General features: G+C 41.2%; 1 protein-coding gene across 1 annotated transcript in view; it reads right to left on the bottom strand.

Moving 5' to 3' along the window:
- The window catches only part of man1a1 (mannosidase, alpha, class 1A, member 1), a 129673-nt gene that overhangs the window by 103454 nt on the left and 1219 nt on the right, over window positions 1–25000 (bottom strand). The window lies entirely within an intron of this gene.

Genomic DNA, 25000 nt, shown 5'->3' with positions numbered 1-25000 from the left:
GGCCAGTATTGATTTCCCACTCAATCTTTGAGGAATGTTCGAGCAAACTTCTGAAATATCATTTTAAAAGTTGAATCAGATTACTCAACGTCAAAAAAATACGACAAAAAAAGATCATTGGATTGATTCTGGTGAGCCATCTGTCACACCGCGAGACGCAAAACAATAGTATTTATGACATTAGTGGAACTTCTGACAGCGACTGCTAATACAATATTTGACCAACAAATGCATTTTTACCCCCTATATCACGTCATTTCTTCAAATCAACATCGTACAATTCAACAGGAAAACAGAAACCAAGCCACTAACAGCAATCTGTTATATCCTGTATTAATAGAGGCACAGACATCAGAATGCCCAGAAAATAGGTACCATTTCCTTTTCATTTCATTTCAGAACAGTTATGTAAAACACTGGATTTCCTGTTTATGTCAGATAAACCCGAGGACAAATAACATTGTATAACCTACCATGCAGCAGGTGCAAGAGCAAAGCTTCCATCGAATACTCTAGGTAGGTAATAGGTTGACTCACTACAGATTTACAGCTGGCGGTCAGTGAGAATGCTGTGGGATATTTCTTTAAGTAGATGCTAACGGTAGCTACAGGCTCTTCACTTGTAGCAGTTTCACTGAGGAGGCGCCTCCGGGTCATACGTGGATATTTGGCACACTTTTTTACAACAATTAAAAATCAGCTGTTAAAAAGCAGCAATAAAAGCAGAGAATATCTAGATAGAAATCTTTTAGTTTTAAGCTGATATGACTACATGTGGGATCAGTTTTCTTACCAACGTAGCCTTTAATCTTTGTCATTTCACTGCATGAAGCAAGTGCAGGCGAGGGCCGGAGAGCTGAGCCCATTCATCAACATCATTTTCAGACGGTAAAAGAAACAAAGGAGAAAAAAAAGCGGGAGAGAATCACGCTTCTGATTTCAACCGAAGTTAACGTTGATAAAGTAAGTGCTTGTTAGCTCTTACAGAACGACTCCAGTAAGTGCTTTTTCACATGCTTGTTGATTCGGTTGCTCCGGGGGGGGGGTTGTTTACCAGGCATGTCTGTGTTTATGCTATCCTGAATTTAATCTCTCCCTCTATATCCACCCCCTCTCTCTGTGTGGGGATGTAAGAAACACTGTGCACCTCTGTAAAAAAATATTACTGCATCTCTTTCAACCCTATCTCTGAGTCCAGACAGCCACTGCTGCCGGGTTCACACAAGCCAAAGCATGGGTTCACACACACACACACACACACACACACACACACACACACACACACACACACACACACACACACACACACACACACACACACACAGACAGCCTTTAATGGGAATAAATACGAGGGCATTAAACATTCACTATGATCAAGACGGCAAAAACAAGCATGAAAAAATAAAGCTTCTTGCATCATGTAAATCACACTTCCCAAACACCGTGAGTATCTATGTATTTCAGAGAAAAGAAACTGAAAAGCGTACAGATGGATGGGTAGACGGAGGATGCGAGGGTTTGACACATTAAACATCATGAAATAGAAATGGCATCTTGAAATGTGCCAGACCCTGGGGCTGCATCTATATTAGAGAAGAGAAGCCTCTGCGCGCCATTACACCACTTACACTGGGAAACTGCTGAGAGGCTGGAAAACGTACGGGCAAAGGAGACAAGTGCTAATAAAATTACACAAGTTTGGTGAGCTGCAGTGTGGGGCGTGTGTTACATGAAAGGAGAGCTCAGGGTGCAACTAAGAAGTTCACTGACTTCAAGACAAACGTCAGGATGAGCCCTCAAACAGCGGACGCCTCGTCACAGAACAAAAAGCACAGGTGCAGCCAATAACATTAATGAAGGCTCTGTTCCATTATGTGCCAGTGAGCCGGCGTTCACAATACCGGGCACACCTAAATGGAATCCGGCTATTATCAATGTCACTAGTTGCACCTGTGTTTGAAGGCTCAAACTGTCCACCATTAGAAATGGTCTTCAGCGGGCCACAGCAGCTGCAGGTGCATTTCGTCCCACCTGTGTGTGCGGTATTAACCGAGGTATGGCATGCAAATCAGCCCAGGTACAAATAATTAGAATTACAAATGTGCACATATAATGGCCGGTAACCCAGGTGCAGCAATCTCCTCAGTGAGCTGCAGTTTAATGATGGGGGGAAATAAAAGGAGCACACTTCCCTCCGCCACCTGAAGTGAAAAAGGTCTGGCAATGAGGAGGAAAACCAAAACCGAGCTCGCCACAAATAAAGGCTCTTTAATGGCTTCAGTAGTGGTGAAAGGTGAGGAGGTGATGAAACACCTTGTAATAAATCGTGAAGGATTATTCAAGTGGTTTCTGCATTGTTTTAATCCCGTATACTTTAAATATCAATGAGAACCCTTTTTCAGACCGTGCTGTAGTGTTTCAGATCTTTCAGTGTGTCTTCTTGCCTCCTGGGCAGCCATTTGTTTCCACTTTGCCATAAAAGTGGTGTAATTCATCACAGTGAACAATAATATGTGCTTTTATTATTGTCAAAGTTGTGCCATCATTGCAGACGTATTTGTGTAAGTGCAGATTGATCTGTCTGGAATGGATAACCACTCAGCCAAAAGATAACTCCGACAAAAGGAAGCGGACAGTTCTAGGAAAGTGTCTAGAAGTTGATTTGTGATACAGAACTGACTGGAAACAATGCCTGTGCTTTGAGTGGGAGGTATGCAAAACATTTTCAAACATTCAGTGTTTTACATGCTTAGGTGCAACCGGTCTACACAGAAAAGCCCTAAATATTCCTGCGATGTTAACCGAAACTCAAGTCACAAAAAGCAAACCACCAAAAACTGATTTTGAATTATACGTGTACTTTCATCAAAAGACTTTCACTTTTACAGGGAGCACAAAAAGCTCCATCACCAAACCTGTGATGATTGTGGTTTATTGTACTCCTCAGTCTGCTTCTCAGCCTTGAGAATGATTATGGATCGGGGCTTTCAAATAAGAAGGCAGCGTGTGTCAAAGTTTGGCTACACGGTTGAAAATTGCTTCAGTAAGTCTCTGTGGGGTCAAAACAATGGAAATGGCACGAGAACAGGATTACGTGGTCAACTGAATCCATGTGCTTCTGCGAAAATGCTGAAGAGGCAAAAGGAAATGTCACAGTTAACCTACTTGTAATTTTAAGTTGCAGCAAATATTTGAATATTAGCTAATATTGTTATCTTCTGGTTAATTCTGTTGTTACAGCCAGATGAGGACAAGTGAGCTGTGACAGTTTTTGTTGCCACAATTCCTTTTGTGCTGGTGGAAACCCTTAATAAAAAAGGTCCAGCCCACAGAAGCCCTGAAATTTCTGCTTACAAAACTTGCTTTCTGACCCATGCTGTTTTGAAACTAAACTCACCACCTAACCATTTTTCCACCTCGTCTCCTTACATGTTCTCACTGCTCAGAGACAGAGGACAATATCCATCTCTCTGCCTAGGGACCAGTTCTTCGGGGGATCAGCGAGGGATTTCCTAAGCGGTTTAGTATTTCAACAGCCATATATGGGTCAGTATTGTACTGCTGGAAAAAGGATGCTGCCTTCCCACAGTTTCTGCTGACAGAGAAGTGAGCTTAATACTTTGTTTCCATGACGGCTAGCTGCTGTTGCTACACCGCTACGAGCAAACAGTGCTCTATGTGAAACTATCAAACCGTTAACAACAACCACAACCCGCAGTGACAAACTTCCAACAACTACAGTTTGCTGAAAGTTTCATGTTGTGTTCGTGGTTTTTTGTCGGACCTTAAAATGACAAACTGAAAGGGAAGCTGTCAATAATGAATGACAGCCAGCTTTATCACACACACAGCCTAACAACTGTATGCTGAACGAATAGAGTTCAGGGGTTTTCTTCTCTATTTTAATAGTCACACTCCTCCACCAGTGATGAATAAATCATGTTGCCACATCTTCTCTGGCTGAAGAAAAGCCAGTGCATCTTTTTCCAGACCTCTTGGAGGGAGAAATTCTGTAGCACCACTTCCAACAACAGTCCATTTTTTGCCCAAAACACGACACAGCACAATACTGTATACAAAAACCGAGTAGAATAAAAGTTTAAAGTGGTGGCTCGAAGTTTGAGGGGAAACAAATAGCACAAATAAATACACACTGAGCAACAACAGTGTGCAGTTGAAGGAAGACAACAAAAGGAAGCTGAGGAAATTGGAGGGTTTAGAAGTTATCTGATTGGTCATTAAGTTTAACATTTTCTAACAAGCCCTGCAAGCTAACCTCCACACCATTCATTCTGAAAAGTCAACCACCCAGTGTAAACAATGAGACCAGGACTGTCGGAGGGGTTTGCTACAAAAACTGAATAACACAGCTGCTCCAGCATACCAAACCTCAGGACTCAATTCAGATTTTCATGCGGTTTGTGATCAGTATCGCCTAAAGCAATAATTGATTTTCCCCAAGAACAGACAAACAATGCGCCAATATGCTACATCAGACGATGGAGGCTGGCGTGTGCAGAGGTGAACTGATTTGATCAGTCCAAGCCAATAATGAGCTCAGGGTGCTTTCACACATTACCTGTTTGGTTTAGTTCAAACTGGCTGCGGCGAAAGCTGTCCATTGAACTCTGGTGCAGATCCAACAATTAGACCAAGCCTGCCTGGAAAGGAGGGTTTGGGTCTGCTTCCAGTCGAGCTCTGATGTTGGGATTTTGAGATATGTGATCTTAACGCGAAGTCAAATGCTAAACTGCTAATAAATCCATCGGCTGAACCTGAACCGTCAAGATTAAATGAGTTATAACTGAACTCCCGTTTGACCTGGTTGCCATTATTCATGACATGAGGTCCAGTTGCAGTCTCGACTAATAACTCAGTTATTACTTCATGAGCTCTTAGTGACTCCAGAGAACATTAATAAACACATACGAAGCAGTAAAGTAGAATGACATCACCAAAACTGTCCAATCAATGACCTCACAGCTCTTTTTCCATTTGAAATACGTCTGTGTGAACGTGAATCTCTTTCTTTCTCCTTGGTACAGACCAATTGAACCGAACTACGGTTATGAAGGTGTCCTTTTATTTATGTAAATGTGACATATTTATTTCCACAGCAGGTAAGCCATTAGGGTTTCCATTTGTACTTTTTCACCAGAGGAGCAAAGTGCCTGCTGAGTCACATTATCAGGTAGAGACCAAAGAGCAAAGACTGGACCAGAGCCCACACTGTTGTGTGCCCAAGTCAAACTGTTACGATCCGGAGCACCTCTAATCAGTCAAAATTCAAGAAGATTACAGGAAAAGTATGGACATCATCTTCTAATCTCGCTATTCAATGTAAATGTAATGATTTAGTTCACTGTCCGCCATCAACTAATCAATGACCATCTACTGAGTAAAATCCAAGTCAATAAATTTCAGCCAATAAAAAAGGAATTTCCCATCAGACCCGTGTCTATATCTCATGGATTCCTGCACTCTTAACAAGCTGATCCTGTGCCAAGACTCACTGACCTGATGGGGTCATAAAATGCGTCGTTCCCCGGTAGCATGATTGGTGCTTAACAGTGCTCAGTGTTGATAATACGGTCAACAGACCAAGCCTACCTGCAAAGCAACATTACACACTAATCAATATTAGCTGACTACCGTCTGGGGAGGGAGAGGGAAGAACGATGGAATTGAAGAGACGGAGAAAATCTATATCTGTGACTGACTGTTTGGTTAAAAACCTGGTTCTGGCAGTAAAATACAACTCCAGTGGGAGCACAATTATTCACAACAAAGATGTTACAATAAAAGATGAACATCGAAGTCGTGGTGATATGATTACTTTCATTATCCGACCAGAAATGGAGCCAAAACAGCTACCAGCCATGTGTTATGGGGTTAGGACAGCTATTGTTTTTTTTAATTAAATTCTACCAATTGAGTTAAAACGTGTCTAATCAAGAGAAGGAGGACTGAAGAGGCAAAATCTAAGTGCTTCTTGTATAATACTGGATCCATGGATTTCAAACCTTTGACACATTTCTACTCGAGTAGAAAATATAATGGGATACGTTTGTGGCATTTTTTTTGGGGGGGGGGTTTAAACTAGATTTACAAAGCTTTTTCTCTTTGGTTTCACTGTGACTTTCATGCCACAGGGTGAAGTGCTAAACACTCCCTTTCCAAACCTCTCCATGGTGTGTATGCGATTGCACAACCGTATCAGACCACACACACGTTTATTGACTTGACCTTTCTCTTGGTGTAGGAAGCAGCCCAATTGGGTTTGACCCAGCCGCTTGACAAAAGGCAAACTAATGAAGACTTTGTGAAAGGCAGATTGATTTTTTTTTCTCTCACTCCCTCCATTACATCCATTGCTCGCTTCAATACGGCAGGCAGGAAAGAAGGCAGGCGGCGGCAGCAGCTGAGCTCGAGCTCATCACTCATTTGTTTAACAGGTTGGCAGAGATGAGGACTGAACAGCAGAGAATGCCAGAAAATACACCCTGTGCTCTATTCAAATGACTTGGGCTGAAGGAACGGAGAATAACTATCGAATGTGAATAGGTTGGATTGAGGGGGAATCTGGAAACTGCCCACTTTGGCCATTTGACAGAAACAAATTAAAAAGCTTTTTGACTCCTTGTCTACATTATTATGGTTTTAACCTTTTAGCTAAACAGGCTTTAAAACACTGGTGTGACATTGATGATTAATTCGGACTTTGAAACCGTTTCCAGGATTGGTACCATGTATTGGGAAGAAACTGGCCCAAAGTAATCTTTAGCCTCCATCAAACAATCCCTTCCACTCACTGCAATTAGACCAAATATCCGACTTGTTGGAGACATCTTCAAATGTCTTGTTTTGCCCAAGCGAGACTCCATCATCCAAAGAAAGTTTACCATCATAAAAGATTAGGAAAACCAGCGAATACTCACATTTAAATGGATAGTTTGATCTTTTTTTTAAGTGGGGCTGTATGAGTTACAGTAGATGGTGGTCAGCTCACCCACAGTTTGGAGAAGCAGACAGGAGTACCAGCACAGAAGCTAAGAAATGCACTGCTGTGGATGGGAGTAACAAAGAAACATCATGTAAAAAAGACCCACCTAAAAAACTCATTATCAGTATATATGTACGCTGTATTTGGAATATTTTCACTGCTTTCCTCGCCATCAGACAGTCTTTTCTAATGGGGAAAAGAAACAGTTATATCACTCTCTTCAAAGCCACCCGACTCCTTTTGACAAAAATAGTAATTTTTACCTTGCAGAACACAACAATGTCTGGTCTACCAATGCCCCAAACTGCACCAGCTAACGTTACATTGAATCCGAACACTAACACATACAAACCAACAGATCGAATCAGCAACTCCCGTGTTCTGCGAGATAAAATTACTGTTTTTGTGAAAGGATTCTGATGGCTTTGAAGAGAACAGAGATTGATATGAATGCTCCATAGCAGTGCATTGCTTTACTTTTGTGCCGGTCACCAGTTTGCTTCTTTACCCCATAAAACCCCACTTCAAAAAATCCAAACAAACCCTTTAATAGTAAAATTTAAAAGTAAAATTTTTCGAACAAAAATGACTTAAATGATAAATCAATTAATACAATAATTGTTGTATAATTTTCTGTCAAACAGCTAATCAATCAATCAATTGACTAATCTTTTCTGCTCTAATCCATGTTTGGTAAGTGTGGGCTCTCCTGGGTCCATTAATCAGCCAGGAGAGTAATTGTCTGCTAATACAATCGCCTCTACAATCCCATTAAATGCAGGCAATGATCAACATTTACATCCCACCCACCCAATCAACACACCGTGGGTTTATCCAATTTTTAAAACGCTTAACTTTTACCGTCCATTCCACTCAGATATAAATATAAAAGCCCGGGGCTCTTAAACCAAACTGTATCCTCTATTTTATGGTATTTCTTCTTTCCATATTCACAATGTCTAATATTTTCTTGTTAATGATATTTAAACTTGTGATAATGTAATAATTATACCACGTCTCCACTACAAAGAAGGCCAAATTAGATTCACTCCACTCCAGAGTAATTAAGTCAGACATTAAAAAAGGGATAATAAAGCTGCCATGGCATTTTCTAATCTTTTAGGCAAATTTATTACCTGAAAATACTTTGATAGTCCCAGCCATAATTACTGCACAATTTGCCTTATAGTTGTGGCTATGTAATTTGCTATGAAGAAAAACTGCCTGCAACAGTTGAAGCGGTGATATCCCATTCAAAGCCTGGAGAACATTAAACAAAGATTCCCTTAAGACAGAAAAATATGTTTTACTTTTTTTTTTTTTTATTTACCCCGACCTTTTAGAGGATCAAGCTTTTTAGTTGTTAAACCACAGAAGTGCATGTATATTTATTGTGATTTTAATTGCCATCAGTATATTATTTTCACCTGATAAATATAGTTATATTATATAGTATGTCTAGAGCCTTATTAAATTGAGCAATCTGTTTGCTAACTGCAAAAAAAGTCGTCTAAGCTGTGGCTGAATATAAAAACAACTCTTCTGTGTTAAATAATTATGTGTGCATGCAAACTTCCCCCCAGCTGTGACATTTAGGACATTTATAGTTCATTAATTCTTACAAAAACAAGCCTTATTTCTCTGTTGATATATATTTTTGTCCCAGTCATGCAGACGCACCGGGAAGACAAATTGTCCGGTGAGGTCCTATATAAACTATACGGCCCAATATTTTACCAGCTGGGCAGCAATCCAATGCATCTTCTTTAGCCAGCTAAAACAGTTTAAGAGTCTTCCATTTATAACTATTAGGGCAGTGGTGGAAGAAGGATATCCCAAATCCTTTCTTCCTTTTATTTCGGGGGGAGGGGGGTGGGGGGACAGATCAGTACAATCCCAATCTTTATTTTTCAGAAGGGTGGATGTGGCTTTGTGAGCCAGCTTTAAAAAGCTTCTAGGCGGTGGATTCCAGCTACAGTCGGCTGGAGAATTTGATGTTGATGTGAGGTTTTATTGGATCATTTGTCAAACTAAATCCAGATCCAGGTTTTTATCAGTGTTCTTGGTGTCTCATGAATGACAAATGATCTTATTAACTCTGTCTGCTGCGATGACAATTGACAGAGGACAAAGAAACCTAAAAGTCAAAAGAGGGAACCAAACAAGCAGTCCCTTGGATACAACAGCAACAAACTGTTTTCCCTGTGGCGGTACAAACACAGATCAGAGGTTATGCAAGCCTTCTCCAGGAGTTCCCAGTGGGTCATAAATCCCCATCTGGGTTTATCTATATGACCATTAAAGTAAAAGACACCATTCAGTGAGGGTAACGTGACAATTCACTGTAACCGGTGGGAGGACACGATGCTGGGGCCTTGACTCACCGGCATTTGTTAACTGGTTAACTTAAAAGGATCAAAGTCGTTTTTAATGTTATTAGATTTTCCTTCTATGACAAAATAAATTGTCTGGCATGAGAAAAGTCCATAATACATGAGAAAATGACAGGTGTGGGGTTTGCTCTTTTCACTTCCTCAGGGTTGCAGTTACTGAGGCTGCAATAACTGCTTGGTATGTGTTTAAACACAGATCACAACAGTTTATGTCAAGTAAGGAGTGTTAACAACATTGAGTTTAGAATGAGAGGGTAGAGGCATGTGTGTGTTTGGATTGTGTCAGTGCTGATGTTATTTAAAATTAGACGTGGGCCAGTCAGAGTTCGTCTCCTCTGATATGATGGACGAAGGCCTGATTTAATAGCACAATGGCTGTATAGCAAACCATCAGGCTCAATTGAATTTATTCCTATATCACGTTGAGACAAGTATACATAATCTCATTACTGCCCTTTCGATGGTAAATTCAGGCGCCCTATTACGCCGTAAATTCTGTTTCAAAGGCTTTGAGGGGCATGAAATTGGTCAAAAATTAAAGGAGAAATTATCAACTACAAATAAACTTGAATCCGAAACAAAAAGCGCATCTGAAACTCGTATCTGTTAATAACAAGTCGTCTGACTTTCACTCCCTCCTTTTTGTGTCTCTTCATGTCTTTATTCTTGACCTTTCTGTTTGTCAGCTTAATGACTGCATGTCTGATTCAATACGTCCAATTAAGTTCACAAAATGCACACTTTCATAAACCCCTGTATGCACTCGAGCCATATCAAGTCCATATAAATTAATGATGATGAAAATACGTATGGTACACAACTGTGCATAATGACCAGTATCTATTATAACGCACACACACACACTCATCTGCTTTTCCTTCCAAGTGCTCGAGTGGCTGCAGGATGCGGGCTGAATTATTTAGCTTGTGTACTTGGCCTGCCTCTCTCCACAGTAAATTGAACTGGGCACGGCACAACACACAGCCGATGCATGTGTCAGGGAGAAAAGAGGAAAACAAACCCCAACAAACTGGAGTTCAGTTCACCACTGAGGGGGGGAGCACAGAGGGCGTGAGGAAGAGGAGCTGCAGGTAGAAGGAGCGTTACTTAACTCGCCAGTCAACCTTCACATTAGAGAAGAAACTGTTTTAACATAGCCATGAATTAAAGATGAATTAAATGGTCAGTGTCATCTGAAAGGGGATTCGTGATGAACAGGTTAAGTGCACCTCTCTTCTTTATGCATGTAAGAGAGGCAGGATCACACAGTCCTCAGCTGATTTACTAAAGTTCACACAAATTGTTGTCTCATGAGTGGTAACGTTCTCGTAGGTAACTTAAAGAGAGAACGCGGTGGGTAAAATGTTAGTATAGTAGAATAACAGTGGCAGCAGTGGATGATGGGAACTGGGAAGCTGCACTGAATAAGTCAGAGCTAGAGCAACAAAAAGGCTTCTTAGAAAGAGAAACACAGCAGTAATACCGAATGACCACTTTTATAATGCCAAAACAAAGAGCGAACAGGGAGTTATGGCCGTGTGGTCATTAAACTTGACATTCACAGAGATGCTAATGCACTCTGGCACGACGCACTCTCTTTGTGCAGCATTTATATTGAGGTGGCGCTGATTTTTATTTGCAATCTTTGGTGTTTCCTTTCTCAGCTGAAGTTGCATTGTGTGAATGTTTCGATACTTTGGCGAAGATATTTTCTGTTTCAGCATCGCTGCACTTTCACTTCACTTCTGATCTTGCTGATCTCACACAAATTCCACCACTATACTGCAACTTCTCAGCTCCATCACTTGCAGAGCTTGCCCAGAGGGCAGTCCAATTTGCTGATTGTGTAATTACCTGCAGCCTTAGTAAATCAGACGCTAATTACAGAAAGGCTGTGAACAAAACTGAAGGAGATGCCTTTCAAGTATGTAAACCTTGCCTCGAGCCTACATTGTCCTACTGTTCAATTTGGCTGTCAATTAATAAGATAAAAGTTAAATCATGTGTCAAACACACAACATGGTGATGAGTGACCATCTGATGTCAGACAAACAAGATCTGATGGTCCTTAAACGTCACATCCTACCAGGAGATCAGCTGATACAAATGCAGGAAGGTAGAGATGGCAGCGTTAAAATGCAAGCCCTCACATGGAAACAGAAGAAAGGAAAGGGAGATTGAAAACTAAATGGAGTATGTGATTGACAGCCTATGATTCTGGGTATTAGACTGAACTTGATTATGGAGAGAGAATCAGCCGGCTATAACCCCTGGACTGCTCGAGGTACCTTAAAAGTGAATATCCAGGAGCGTTTTCCTCCATCTCCGTCACTGGGCTACAAGGCTTGGTCGCAAAATACTTCATCCTCTCTGGAGGATCACAGCCTAAAGGGTTTTAAATCCAAACCAGCTCAACCACTTGATTGCAGCCAGCCGGTTGGAGCTTGTAATTTTCAAGAATAAATTGGCATCTTGTTGGACGTGAAATGGCAAATTTCAGTTAACGGACTTTGTGAGGGTTGTCTTATCTTTTTGAAACATCACAGACATGCCCTTTGAAAGTGCAAACAGGTGAGTCCAAACAAACCACTGAATGAACAGGAAACATGAGTATGCTGTAACATTACCCTGCATGGGAAATGTGATAAGCTGATGATACACAATGGGCTCGTCTCACAGGACAGATGTGTGCATAATGGTCTGAAGTTTGACTCAAATCCCAGGTAACTTCTACGTAGCTTCCCAATAATAACTAACACGAATACAAATATTCTGTGTTCATTTACAGTTTATTTGGCTGCCCACCCAAAAGAATTTGTGCAGTGTGTGTTTATGATTTATTTTTAATTTCACAAGTCTTATTGTAAGTGCAATTAAAAGTGAGGACCAACTGAAAAGTCTCCCATAATGATGTATTCACATGCAGTTATAGTTAGCTGTATTCTATCAATGTTCAATGCTCTCTGCAGTTCCTGGATATTCAAACTGATCTGAAGAAGGTCGGTGTGCAGTAAAAGAAAAACAAAGACATCAACAGCATGCTTCAGTACCGGAAGAAAACATGTGACAGCGTTGATTATTTGTACCACCCGTAATATACAAGTTATAGATTTTGAACAATATAGAGAGTATGTTCAACATCAGTGCGTACTCCTCTACTCGAGACAAAACTGACTACTAAACTGTCTCTACCTTGGCAGATGCTAATTCATCCCTAATTCTCCTCCTCCTCCTCCTCCTCCTCCTCGTGCCCTCCGTGCGAGCTACATAATTCTTTCTCAGGCCCAACACTTCTCTTGTGTGAGAACAGACAATAACAAATTCCTTCAAGTTCACATGGGTTGGCCAAGTATGAAAGCGGTCGTGCTGCAACTTGTTGCTGCTGGCATGAAAAGGAAATGAAATGTGACGTTTCGGTGCATCAGAGATAAAAAAAAAGGTGGGGTCTTTCGACACTGAGGTTAGCTTGGCTCCTGTCTAACATTGTGTGCCACATCAGACGGGGCTAACGAAGACTGCCCTAAGCAGTGATCTGGGTAATACTGATGCTTCTTTTCAAGTTTAAGTTCAATTTCTTGACACATTGAACATGAAACTAAACCTGAGTGCAGAAGAAGATCTGAATATATATATATATATATATATATATATATTTACACCATAACAGATACCGATTAGGTTAATCCCATGCATTTCAAATGGTTTATTTAGCTTAAAAAGTAGAAGAGTTCCATCAACCCATGAAGAGACGATTAGTATTTCAATTTATCTAAAAGAATCACCAAATTTTGAGATACATGGTGGTCATTGTATGGCAATATAGTTACTGTTTAGATCTAATCATATGCTCCTCTGATAGATTTATAAAAGGTCATTACCCTAAAGAGATAATGATTTACTCTTAAAACAAGAATTTGATGTGTCGTGCCATTTTTAAAGACCTCTTGCCCTTTTTACCACTCCTAAAAATCTAAACATCAGTTTTAAATGTAATCAATAACCTCTGAATGCTGAATGAGCTGGCGGTGGTTAGCTCTGAGCGAGACAAGACAAATTGCTCCTCCCGGCTTCGCTGATCCAACTAGTACGACAAACACACGAGGCACGGTCGTTAATGGCAGCGCCGGTCTATAGATTTTACATGCGTGTGTTCACCCAAAGTCCCATGAGGCACGGCGGCCACTCTGCTCGGCATACATCACCGTCTATCCTGCAATCCTACTGTAGACTGCTAATGATGCAAACAGCCATGCACAGGGATCGTCTGAATCTGGCCCGGTCCCACATATTCAGAGAACTACTACAGTTATTTAAGATTCAATACAATCTACATTTCCACCATACACTGTATATCCACATCACAGTGCTCTGTTTTCACTTACTAACTACTCACTTGTCTGTGTGACCTTGCCGTTTATAAAACACACTTCCTGCAGATGTTTCACAATAAAACCCTGGTAGTGAACGGTTTTATGCCTTCTGAAGTGTTTTAATGGACAGATGGACAAAGTGTTTTCATTAACAGCAAATTAACACAGCGAATGGAGGTAGATCTGAAAACAGGGAGGCGTCTCTCTAAAATATGATTACATTTACAAAACAGAAATAAAGACGTGTCTCTAATAATACCCTCTCTCAAATAAAAGCTCTCTTTAGCTCTAGGAATTTATAGCAAGAACTGGTTCTAAATTGTCCAAGCCATCGGCCACAGAGCTTATCAATTCCTTTCAGAAATGCCAGCATGACTTTCTGACATGTTTTTCTCTCGCTGCAAAACAATGACGTCAATGTGTCTGTGCAATAAAATCTCATGAATTCCCATTGATCTAACTATACATGTGCTTTTTGTGTGTAGAGAGTGAAGGTGAGTGAAAGAGAAAGAAGATGAGTGTGAGAGAAAAAGGAAAAGAAACCAACAGACAACAAATCAGAGGGCACTCATAACTCCCTGGTGCACCGAATAAAACATGGTCACATTTATGGAGCTACTAGAATCTGTCAATAAGCAGCTGCCCACAGCAGGGAGAGGAGGGGAGCACACACACAGACACAGACACAGACACACACAGACACACACACAGACACACACACAGACACACACCAGAAAACCTGGTCCATTTCCAATTGCAGGCCAAAGCCTGTGGTGTATTGATAGGATTGAGTAAAGAAAAGCGAATCACCTTTAGCTGAAAATGTCAGTGTGTACATACAGGGGGTCTGAGTGGGAAATGCATAAAACGAAACGCCACCAGACGAGACTTTGCCCAACCTTAAAAAAATCTAATTTAGATTGTGTTATGTTGAGTAAGCATTGCACCATTCCTCTCTTTGGACTTTGATAGTTAAAGTGCACGTTCACTAGCTGATGTTTGGCGGTAGTTGATGGCGGGGCGACGAGCTCTCTGGAAGCTTAAAAACGAGCTCTAAGTGGAGGAGAGAGTGGAGTGAGTGGACTGGAGCATCAAACGGAGGTGGTTCAAATGATGTGTGGAGGGAGCCTGAAGGGTTATTGATGACTTGTTATTGACATTTCATTTAGCCTTGCTTTTTCCAGGCACTAATTTCTCTCAGTCTAGTCTAAGTTAAAGGCATCACAACAGTAGGTAACCAACTATTATACTTCCATCAGATGACTGAAGGCACATTTCCAGGCTATAACTCAGAACAACACAGCTTTATGACGTGCAACAAATCACGGCCATTTAACTTCACTGGCACACTTTGTGCACTTAAATCTTAGGTTTTTAAAATTGCATCATGGGGCGCCTTCATGCATCAGAACACACACATATTAAGCTCAAGGCAAAAGTGCACTTAACTTGCTGATGCCCGAGTGCTGACTGAAGAGGAAACTGTACAGTTTTGTCTTAGTTTTTCTCAAATTTGGACTTCCCAAACTAGTTGTATATCTTAGCAAAAGCTCTGCATTCACTGTCCAAAACTACTTGGCACAGGACACCGAACTATCATGAAAGACGATGCAGAAAATGAATCTGAAAGCATTTCGATAACTGTTATTAAAACCTGAAATAAAGTGAGACAACTTGTGAACAGCTTCAACGTTGGTATGGTTTCCTCTTTACACATCCAGGAGCTGCAGAGCAACATTAGCATTCATTTAGAGTTGCTCCACTATGTTCACCAGCTAGTCTCTAACTGTGTCTGTCTGCTGTTCGGAGCAGAGAAGGTAGTGTAGAGTGGGTTGTTAGAGCTTTTTCCAACAGCTGTCTGCTGCTGCCGTAGCATCGTATCTACGAGAGCGGTGAGACTGAACAGAAACGGGGAAAAAGGTTCCAGACCAAACAGCTTCCTGAAGCCGAGAGTCAGGTGATAACTCTCTTTAGGTTCATCACTACGAGCAACCATCACAGCTGTCAACCGTACTCCCTGTCCTAAAGCAAATGCTCATGGGACAATAGGTGGTCCTAACCCCTAGGAGGAAGATTTTGAGTTAACCCAGGATAACAAATGAGATACAGTCAAAAGATCTGGGGAAAAAAGCTAGTGACTTTAAAATATTTTGTTCCAAATACATGTTCCCAAAGTTAAAAATGAATATTTAAACACTTATTTAACAGGGGGGGTTTTTTGTATGGGGTTTCAAATACAATATCTTTCTGGCAGTGTTTGCTTTATCTTTAGTCACTATCATGCTTATTAAAAATGAATCAAAATCTGGATTTTATTAGGCTTTGCTTCTCTGCAAAGTGCTTTAGAAAACCCAAAGAGATGTCACCATTTTACCAGCCAACCTTTTTTTGTTTCAACTTGAACGGTTGGTACTCATTAAAGTGGCACACAGTACCAGCAATGGGCTGCTGGCATATATTTAACTTTCCATGACACTCCATCATTCGACAACCGTGGCTGTAATGGAGAATTGTCTTTCACTTGGTATTATGTGTATGTACGTCTCTGCCTGAGCAGTTTCCCCATCCACGCTTCAAGGCTTGCTCCTGCCTTGACCTATAGCACAAATACTAGGTATTACTAATAATGATCCATATAATTTATTTTTTCCAAATGAATGCTCAATGATTATGCATGAGCAGGAACGGAGCTGGGAGAGAAGATACAGTAACAGCAGTAAAGCCCTAGATGTGCGTCTCAGATGGATATGGTTTATAGGCAATAACGCTTAATATACCACCATCACCCTATCCAGGCCTGGAGTATGTGGGCTGCTGGGGCTCGCCCCTGGCTATGGCTGGACTATACAAAAGCTACAAGACACACACACACACACACACAGACATGAATGCATGGAAGACGTACGGCGATACTTATTATTGTGTATTATGCAAAACGATCCCATCAGTCATCCTGGAGCCCATATTCCCTCCTAGAGAGACCTCAGAACCAGGAGGCAACAAACAGAAGACCTGGAATGAGCACATTCATCCTCATCCTCCCCCAGTACAGCCTGCAATAATCCCCCCCCCAGACCCAACCACTGGACCAATCGATCCACATGACTTTCTCAGAGCTGCGCTGTAACAATCCATGTTAATATATGGATTTAAAATATCTAAAAGCCTCGCAGGCGATCCACCAGGACTATATATTTACAGTGACTTTATTACGCTATCACAATATTCATTACTTGGATATTATACTCCTAGCTGGCGTCCTGGCCTTGGGCTGGAGGTAAAGCATGATTTGTACTTACAGGGAAGATGGTGGACATCCTGATATATTACAGTAGCCTACGATCTGTGATTTGCAAGTCGTAACTTCGGCCGCAGGCGTTTACATTCACGGCATCAAGCAATTCTCATCCCTCGTGAATGAATTCAAATTCTGGCATTATCCTATGAACTCTTTCCCCTGACCAAAATATTAACTAAATATATTTCCAAACAGTAAACAGATCAAGGTTCATAACTAGAGTTGCAACTAACATTTTTCCTTTGATTAACTTGTTCATTAATTTCTTAATATCTTAATCATAGTCCGGAAAACTGAATACAGAAAAAAAATCCAAAGATATTAATTTTAAAATGATTTAAAAACAGAGAAATGCCACAAATACTCATATTTGAGAAGCTGAAACCAGAGAATGTTTGGCATTTGATAACTGATCTAAACAATTAACTGATTAATCAGAATTCTTGCAATTTTCTGTATATGAATGAATCAAATACACTAGAATAAATAGAAAGGGGGGCCCTATTTTCAGGCTTCAACTCCACTGTTAAGCTCGTCCTGTTGAAGGTCACTTGCCCACCAAACAAACCAACACACAAACAAACGTTGGGTATACATTTGTTACTGTAAAAAAAACTGCATCAATTTAAAAGCACGTCAGTCACAGTCTTCTGTTCTGGATGAGAACAACGGAATGAAAGTGTAGCGCAGATCCACGTTTCATGCTCAGATCATTTAAACTAGAACATAAGCCACGCGTACATCGCAACCAATTGCATCAAAGCACGTGCTTTCCTAAGAGTGTAAACAAAGCAGCTTTACCGTCACTGACGGTGGTGGTTTCGAGTTTCAATTCACAGTGAACCGAGCTGTCGCAGGTTTGCTCTTTGTCTTCATTTACAAAAGAAGAAGTAAACCAGATGTCAATCACCGTTTCCTCAGCAGAGGGTGGTTAAACCTCACGATACAGAACTGATGTGACACTTTTTGATCCAACTCAAACGGGCGAGCAAAGGCAGAGTACAGATATTCTAAAAATAGAGAGCAATCAGAGGACCGTTTACATGACCGATCTTCCTCCTTTGATCGAATTATAAAAAGATGGCCCACTTTGTTTTGATTTAAGTGTTCACATTATGGGCTCTTATTCAAAAAGGTTCCTCTGAAACACAGCTATTGATGACTTCTCTCCATCTTCATCTTTAAAAGTTGCATTGGAAATGAGCAGGACTATTATTGCCAGGACTGAAAGGAGTTTTCTGTACACACACATACATTACATTACGTACATACACACATACCTATGCAGGAATCAGTAGTGCTGGTTGTGAGCCATGCCTGTTATAGCCATTATACAATTACAAGAGAGCACCTGGAGGAGTGCAGCAGCAACTCTATTTGACACACACACACACACACAGACACACAAAGACACACAAAGACACACAAAGACACACACACACACACACACACACACACACACACACCAGGGAACCAGAGGCAATTAGTTCAAATGGTCGGTGCAGAAATAGGACATATAGGCTGCCAAGTTAGCCTGAGAAAGAGACAGAGAGAGACAGAAACTGAGAATTTTAGTCCTCAAAAAGGTTGGCGAAGCAGCAAAATGGCTTTTTTGGGTGAAACACGGTGCACGTTTGACAAAGACACACCCACACATGCACGCAGAGTGGAAAGACAATCGTGTTGGGGAGTGGGCAAAAACAACTGAACTGTATCTTGAAGACGGCAAAGCAGTAAAAAAGGAGCGGGGAAAAAGGAGAAGCAGGGAGAGAAGTGACAACAAAGAAGGACTGAAGAGGACAAGAGGGAGGGGAGAAGGAAAGAAAGGGGAAGTGACAGGCATGTAGAGGTGGAATGGGGAGAGAGATAATCCACAGCTCTCAGAACAGCCACTGCTTACGGCTTCCTGTGTGTATGTGTGCGTGTGCATTTCAAAGACAGAAGAGGTGGCGACAGAGGTGGCGGGCCAACAGGATGTTAAGCGATTGTCCTTTAAGATAGTGAGCTGAGAGGAGTAAATACTGCAAACGCACCGTCCTTATGGCTAGTCAAATGCTCATTTGCATCTCATCTGCATACATTAAACGGCAATAAGCGCACACACACACACACAGAGGATGATGAGTCAGATAGGACAGCAGCGGTGGCTCAGAGCATAAAAGGTGAGTCTGTGTGTATTAATTAGCAACAAGTCTGTCATTATATTAAAAAAATGCAAGCACATAAATAGAGCTTCAGTGGAGATCCAGGGTGTCCCACCGCACAGTGTAATAGATTACCTGAATAAATTAAGATTTTCCAACTGATATCGGTGCCGTTTCTCTAAATTTAAACTTTGTATTCCTGACTGTGGAAATAATTTGAGTTATTTTTATTTAAAGGGTAACATGGGGCCATGGTTTTTGGTGGTAATAAAACCTGAGCTCAGCAGCCTGCCACAACTGAATGAATAAAACCGATAGCAAAAACACTATCTTTTATAATGACATTGACAAATGTGGATCGGTGGCATCTGGCCGATACCTGATCTGTCTAATACGGTCAGTGGCTCCCACAGTTTTTCTACTCTAGACACAGACGGTGAGAACATGCAAGATAGTGTGTTTAATCTTAAAATACAGTATGTGAACTTACAGTAGGTAACGAGATATCTGGTTTCAGTGAATATGCAGGAGATGTTTCAGTGTCAGCTGTAAAGGGTCTCCTCTGTTTTTGTGATATGACATTTCACAACTTTCCCATAACTAAGTTGGACCAGCATAGAAATGTAAAAATGTTCTTCCCTCATGGTTTATTAATGGCATTGGGTTTCCACACCAGCTGGGCTGAAATCCAGCACACATACCGTCACCTCTTTCATACAAAGACGTGTAGTCCCAGGTTCACTGAACACACATTTGACCTGTGTTTGACCTATTCACATACAGTCACAGGTTAATATCTGCCTGTCAGTGTGTAAGGAGAGTCCAGGTACACTGCTAAACCACCAAATGACACAGAATTTACAGAGGAAGTTCAGTTTCACATGTTCTCTCATTCCCCGCTCTTGGACTGGTGGTGCAACAGAACGTAGTTGATTCGTGATCTGTATGGACTGAGTCCAACCTGTAGTTTACCTTCGTCGGGAGCAGGGTCACGGATACCAGTTGCCTACTAATCCATTTAGAGCGACTGCTAACAAGGGTTTAATCAGCGTGGCTGTGTTGGTTTGAATGAGGGAAACCTTGGGGAAATGTAATCCACTGCAAGCTGGTAAGAAACACGTTAGAGAAAAGTAGTTTACGGTGTCAAATATCGCAGCATCAGCCACATCTACCTTGATTTTCTCCTCTGTTTATCAGCCAACCTCTTCATTATTACCCCCCACTGCTGCTGCCTCCAAAGCCCTCTCTGACAGTGAGTGAAAGCCCGGGCTGCCGACTGCAGACAGGAGGGGTTCTCCAGAGAGGCTTTGATTTCAAGCAGACAAACAGATTTAGCTGATTGTAGGACTGTGGCGGTCACTCACAACAAACAGTTTATCCTTAACAGAGTGGCCCCTGCAGCCTGTCCTCTGTCCATCACAAACACAACACTCACCCCCACTGAGACCACAACACCGATCCCTGGATAACTGGGTCAGATGGTGGTGAGGTTGAGTAAGTAAGAATCGCACAACTTTATCCTCAAATAATTTAAGAAGATCCGACCGAATACCGCCAGGCCACCAGGTCGGGGGGGTGGAGCATGTAAGAGAGTGTTTGGTTGTGTTTGGTCAACGGAGTTATTGGCTTTACTCAACAGAAAGTGGAGACATTTTCAAAAAGAGTCTGCAAAGAAAGCCTAAACTGCTCCAGTTGCCAGATGCATCTATGTCTAAATATGGCTTAAAATATCTGAATAAAGATAAGGGGAATAATTATTCTTATCACTTCACTTATGACTGCAAACTATGTCAGCCCATTTGTCCTTTGATTATTATGCACGAGTTAACCAGATGCTATTTTGGTCGAAGGTATATTCAGGAGAACAGCCTTTTTTAACAATATCCTCGGTGGCGTCAATGTAAGACCTTCAGATAGAAATCAACCAATCACAGTGACTATTATTCTATTAGTGCTGCTGCTTTTCTCACGCTCCACTTTTCTAAAGCTGCTACTAATAACTATGGCATCCTTACTATTATAACTTCTTCTAAAACTCTAATAAGTCTAATTTGATTACTAGCATTATTTACTTCTGCTTCTTTATTGGGATTAATTGGGAAGTATTTTTAAGTAACGACAGAAGCTCAGAGGAAAATGAATCTGCTGCAAACCTGACAATCCATTTATCATTTCAGGTGATTATACACTGACAAATAAAAATATTATATTCCATTTCTGACAACAGATCCTTCTAAATGATGCTCCAATCTGGAGCAGTGACTGTGGGCTGTATTATTCACTTAATGCTGACATTTTATTGCCCAAATTATCAATAAATCAAGAATCAGCAGATGAATTGATCATGAAAGATATTTAATATCTATATCCTGTTTATTTTTTTACTAATGCAGTTTTTTGTAGCTGTAATAGAGGACAAAAAATACCAGAAATAGCAGCATCTTCTTTGACTGCTAGCTACTATTATGACCTCTACTGGAACCACTGTTACAAGCACATCTTCTCCTTCAATGACCACCACAGTTATGAGACTTATTACTACCGCCACTAAGATTTATTGGAGAATTAGTAGCATTGTTCTGTCGCTGCATCCCGAAAGCATAAACCCCTGAGACAATCCATTAAAGCTCCAAAACAATTCCTGCAGTCCTTTAAAAAAGCCTTGCAATGGAGCGTTTTTCAATGTCTTCAAGCAGGTTTTGATTTTGACACTCCTCGCCGATGGTTGCAGGTCATCTCCGGCAGAATGTCTTCTCTGGAGACAAATGTCAACTGAATAACAAAAACGTATATGTCCATTTATCAGAGCAGGACATAGCTGCAGGGTTCTCGCCACTGGGATATAGGCGAATGGAAACCCACCTTTAGCTGATACGTCTCATAACGGACGCTGCTGTTTAATGGCATCCGGCTTAACCAACACTGTTGGGTCAATATTTATTTTAACTATAAGCTAAACAGGTTTGTGAAAAACCAATCTACCTTTACCTTGTTGATTTATTCCAGTGGCATCTCCCTTATTATAAACATAGGAATAGACGTATCTGGCATGTTAAGGGAAGAATGATATCTGTAAATGTTTACTTAAACACCTCGTATCGAATGTGCTCTCGCTGCCAGGATGATGTGGTTTGCTTGGGGAAGATATTAATTTTAGATTTGATCAGGACTACAATCTGCCTTAGATTAAACTGTCATGACTGTGCCACATTTTTCTACCCTTGATTGGTTAAAAAAACTGCTTCTCTTTTACAACTGAAAGTTTAAAAAAAAATAAGATACCGTTATCTGACTCCACCGTGGAGTACGTCAGGTCGGACACACCCTGTGCCACGCTGAGTAGATATAACAACACAGCTTACCACTGGAAGGCGATCGGTCCGGAAAACAAGCAGAACCTGCTGTACAACATTTTAAAAGGTGTTATTTTACTGCTCAATGTACTACTGGATCCATTTATGAATCTGATACTTTACTCAATTACAGATCAGCAGCTGAGAAAGTAGAAAGTTTTTTTTTTTTTTTTTAAAGAAAAGAAACAGTAATAAATCTAAACATGATGTTGCTGAAGCTACTAAATCTTTCAAAAAGCAGCATCTGTGCCACTTGTGGAAAGATGGCTTTATTTAATTTAACTTTAAGTGTGGCCATTTTAAAAAATAGCCCAGAGCAAAAACAAATCTGTGCACTTTATGAACAGATAGCTGCCTTAACTAAACAAAACAAAAAATCATCAAAACACTTGTTTTTCTCCAACGGGACCAATGTCATGTTGACTTTTCTCCCAGCTCGCTGTTGTTGTTGTTGTGGAAGTCACACGGGTCGCAGTGGAGAGTTGGGAAAGGGAGGAAATATGGGATTTATGGGGCTCTGTCTGTCGGGTGCTTTTAATTCAGGCCGTGTGCTAACAATAAAGGGATCGCAACTGTTGACATTTTTGAATAGACAGATATAACTCTATCTAATTCCACCTTAAACGTTGGTATTTTGCACAGTAAGGTATCTGAGGGAGGTCTATATTAGTTCATTCTTGTGTTTTTTTGTAAAACTGGGCTATAGATTGGTTTATATTTTGACTGGGAGGACAGACTATGACTCAGTACAAAAGCAACTGGAGTGGATTGTGTGTTTGTACCGCCGTCGATATGGTGACAAACGCATTAGACATCTGTGATATATACCCTATGTGATGACAATCCTTTGACAGGAGGGTGCACACTCTCAGCGGACTGTAATTTGTAAGCAGTGTGGCCCCCTCGTCGACACAACGTCTTTAATGCCGCGTTCATGTGGTTGACAGCATGACGGCCTTTTCGTGTCAGGTGATATCATCTTAAGGTCAGAAACAGCCCCCACGATGGCATTTCAAACAGTGTGTCTTTAATGCCAAATACATGCACGGATCTTTTTGGGGTTTCCAGGCAGCGGTTACAACCGGACTCATGAGCGATATATCGATAAAATATCATGCTGTTATTGAAGACTGGACACTATCAGGGCATTTTGGTTAACGTAATACTGCGATAAAGTTCAGTCTTGTCTTTTTCAGGGTCTTGAAAAACTGCGTTACTGTTAACTGATAACAACCACAGATCTCAGTGCGTAATCGTCTTTAGAAATGCAAAGGTAGTTAGAACTGGTCTAACACATACACACCCAAAAAAATGCCTGCATCCCCCAGACTTATTTTACCTCAAGAAAAACCTGTGTTTAAACAGGCTTAGCAAAGGGAGCCAGAGGAAAGTCCACATTCTCAATGAAGCAAAGCTTATAGAGCTGACTGTTCAGCTCTGACTGGTTATTGCTTAAATGTAGTATCTCCTCAGATATAAAGATCTAAAAGCACAAAAAGTCACCTCCAAATATGGTTTCCAGTCAAAAACACCATTGTGATATTCCCCTTTGTCAGCATTGACCATAGTCCCACGGAAAACCCCTGGCTAGGCTGATGGAGGGAGGTCATATCCTGACTACTGCTCCTCTTTTCACATCAGCTCCAACCTCCAAGGACCTGCAGATACCTTCATTTTTAAATGATTCTAAATGAAAGGAGCCCATCTGAATGTCTGTACACCGGCCACATGCTCACCCTCACTCAGTCTGTCTCACCAGTTCACCACCTGAAAGAGGAAAATAACACTAAAAGATGTTACTTTCAGCTCCATCTCGGTTTCGGTTGTGGATATTTTGTTTGTAGCACCGATCTGGGATCATAACACCGAGGATAAAGCAGCAGCCTGACTGCACACCATCAGCAGCCAACTGAAACCACCTCTGAGACTTTACACAACACACACACACACACACACACACTGTGCAGTGACTTTACACAATGATACCAGACATGCTACCTGTTGGTGTTTTTCACCCTGCTGCAGGCTGACGTTTTGATGTCACCAGTTGTGGGATGATAGGACATGGGGGGGGGGGGCACACAGTCTACTGAATAAACTCATGTACACTGTGACACTATCTCCAATAAGGGTACATTATGACCCTAATTAGTATCAATTAAGACTAATCATGCATTCGCGGGTTATCTTAAAATACCCCATATTCATGTTGAGCACGCTGTGAATCTGGGTCATATATAAAGATCTGTGAGAGGCTAAAAAGATGTGTTTTATCCCCCCACATCCATCATTTCCATCATTTCCAGTCAGACCAGATCTAGTCCTGATTCTGGTCTGGCTAGTCCAACCAGTGGAAGCTCGAAGCCCGGAGGGGGCAGCGGAGGATTCTGCATGCATTCCCCAGAAACTGCTGTTGGCTTCAGGGGGAAAGAGAAAACA

Source organism: Dicentrarchus labrax, unplaced genomic scaffold (genome assembly GCF_905237075.1).
Source record: "Dicentrarchus labrax unplaced genomic scaffold, dlabrax2021, whole genome shotgun sequence".
NCBI classification, from domain to species: domain Eukaryota; kingdom Metazoa; phylum Chordata; class Actinopteri; family Moronidae; genus Dicentrarchus; species Dicentrarchus labrax.
Note: the sequence above shows the minus strand (reverse complement) of the source record. Positions and strands in the feature narration are given on the sequence as shown.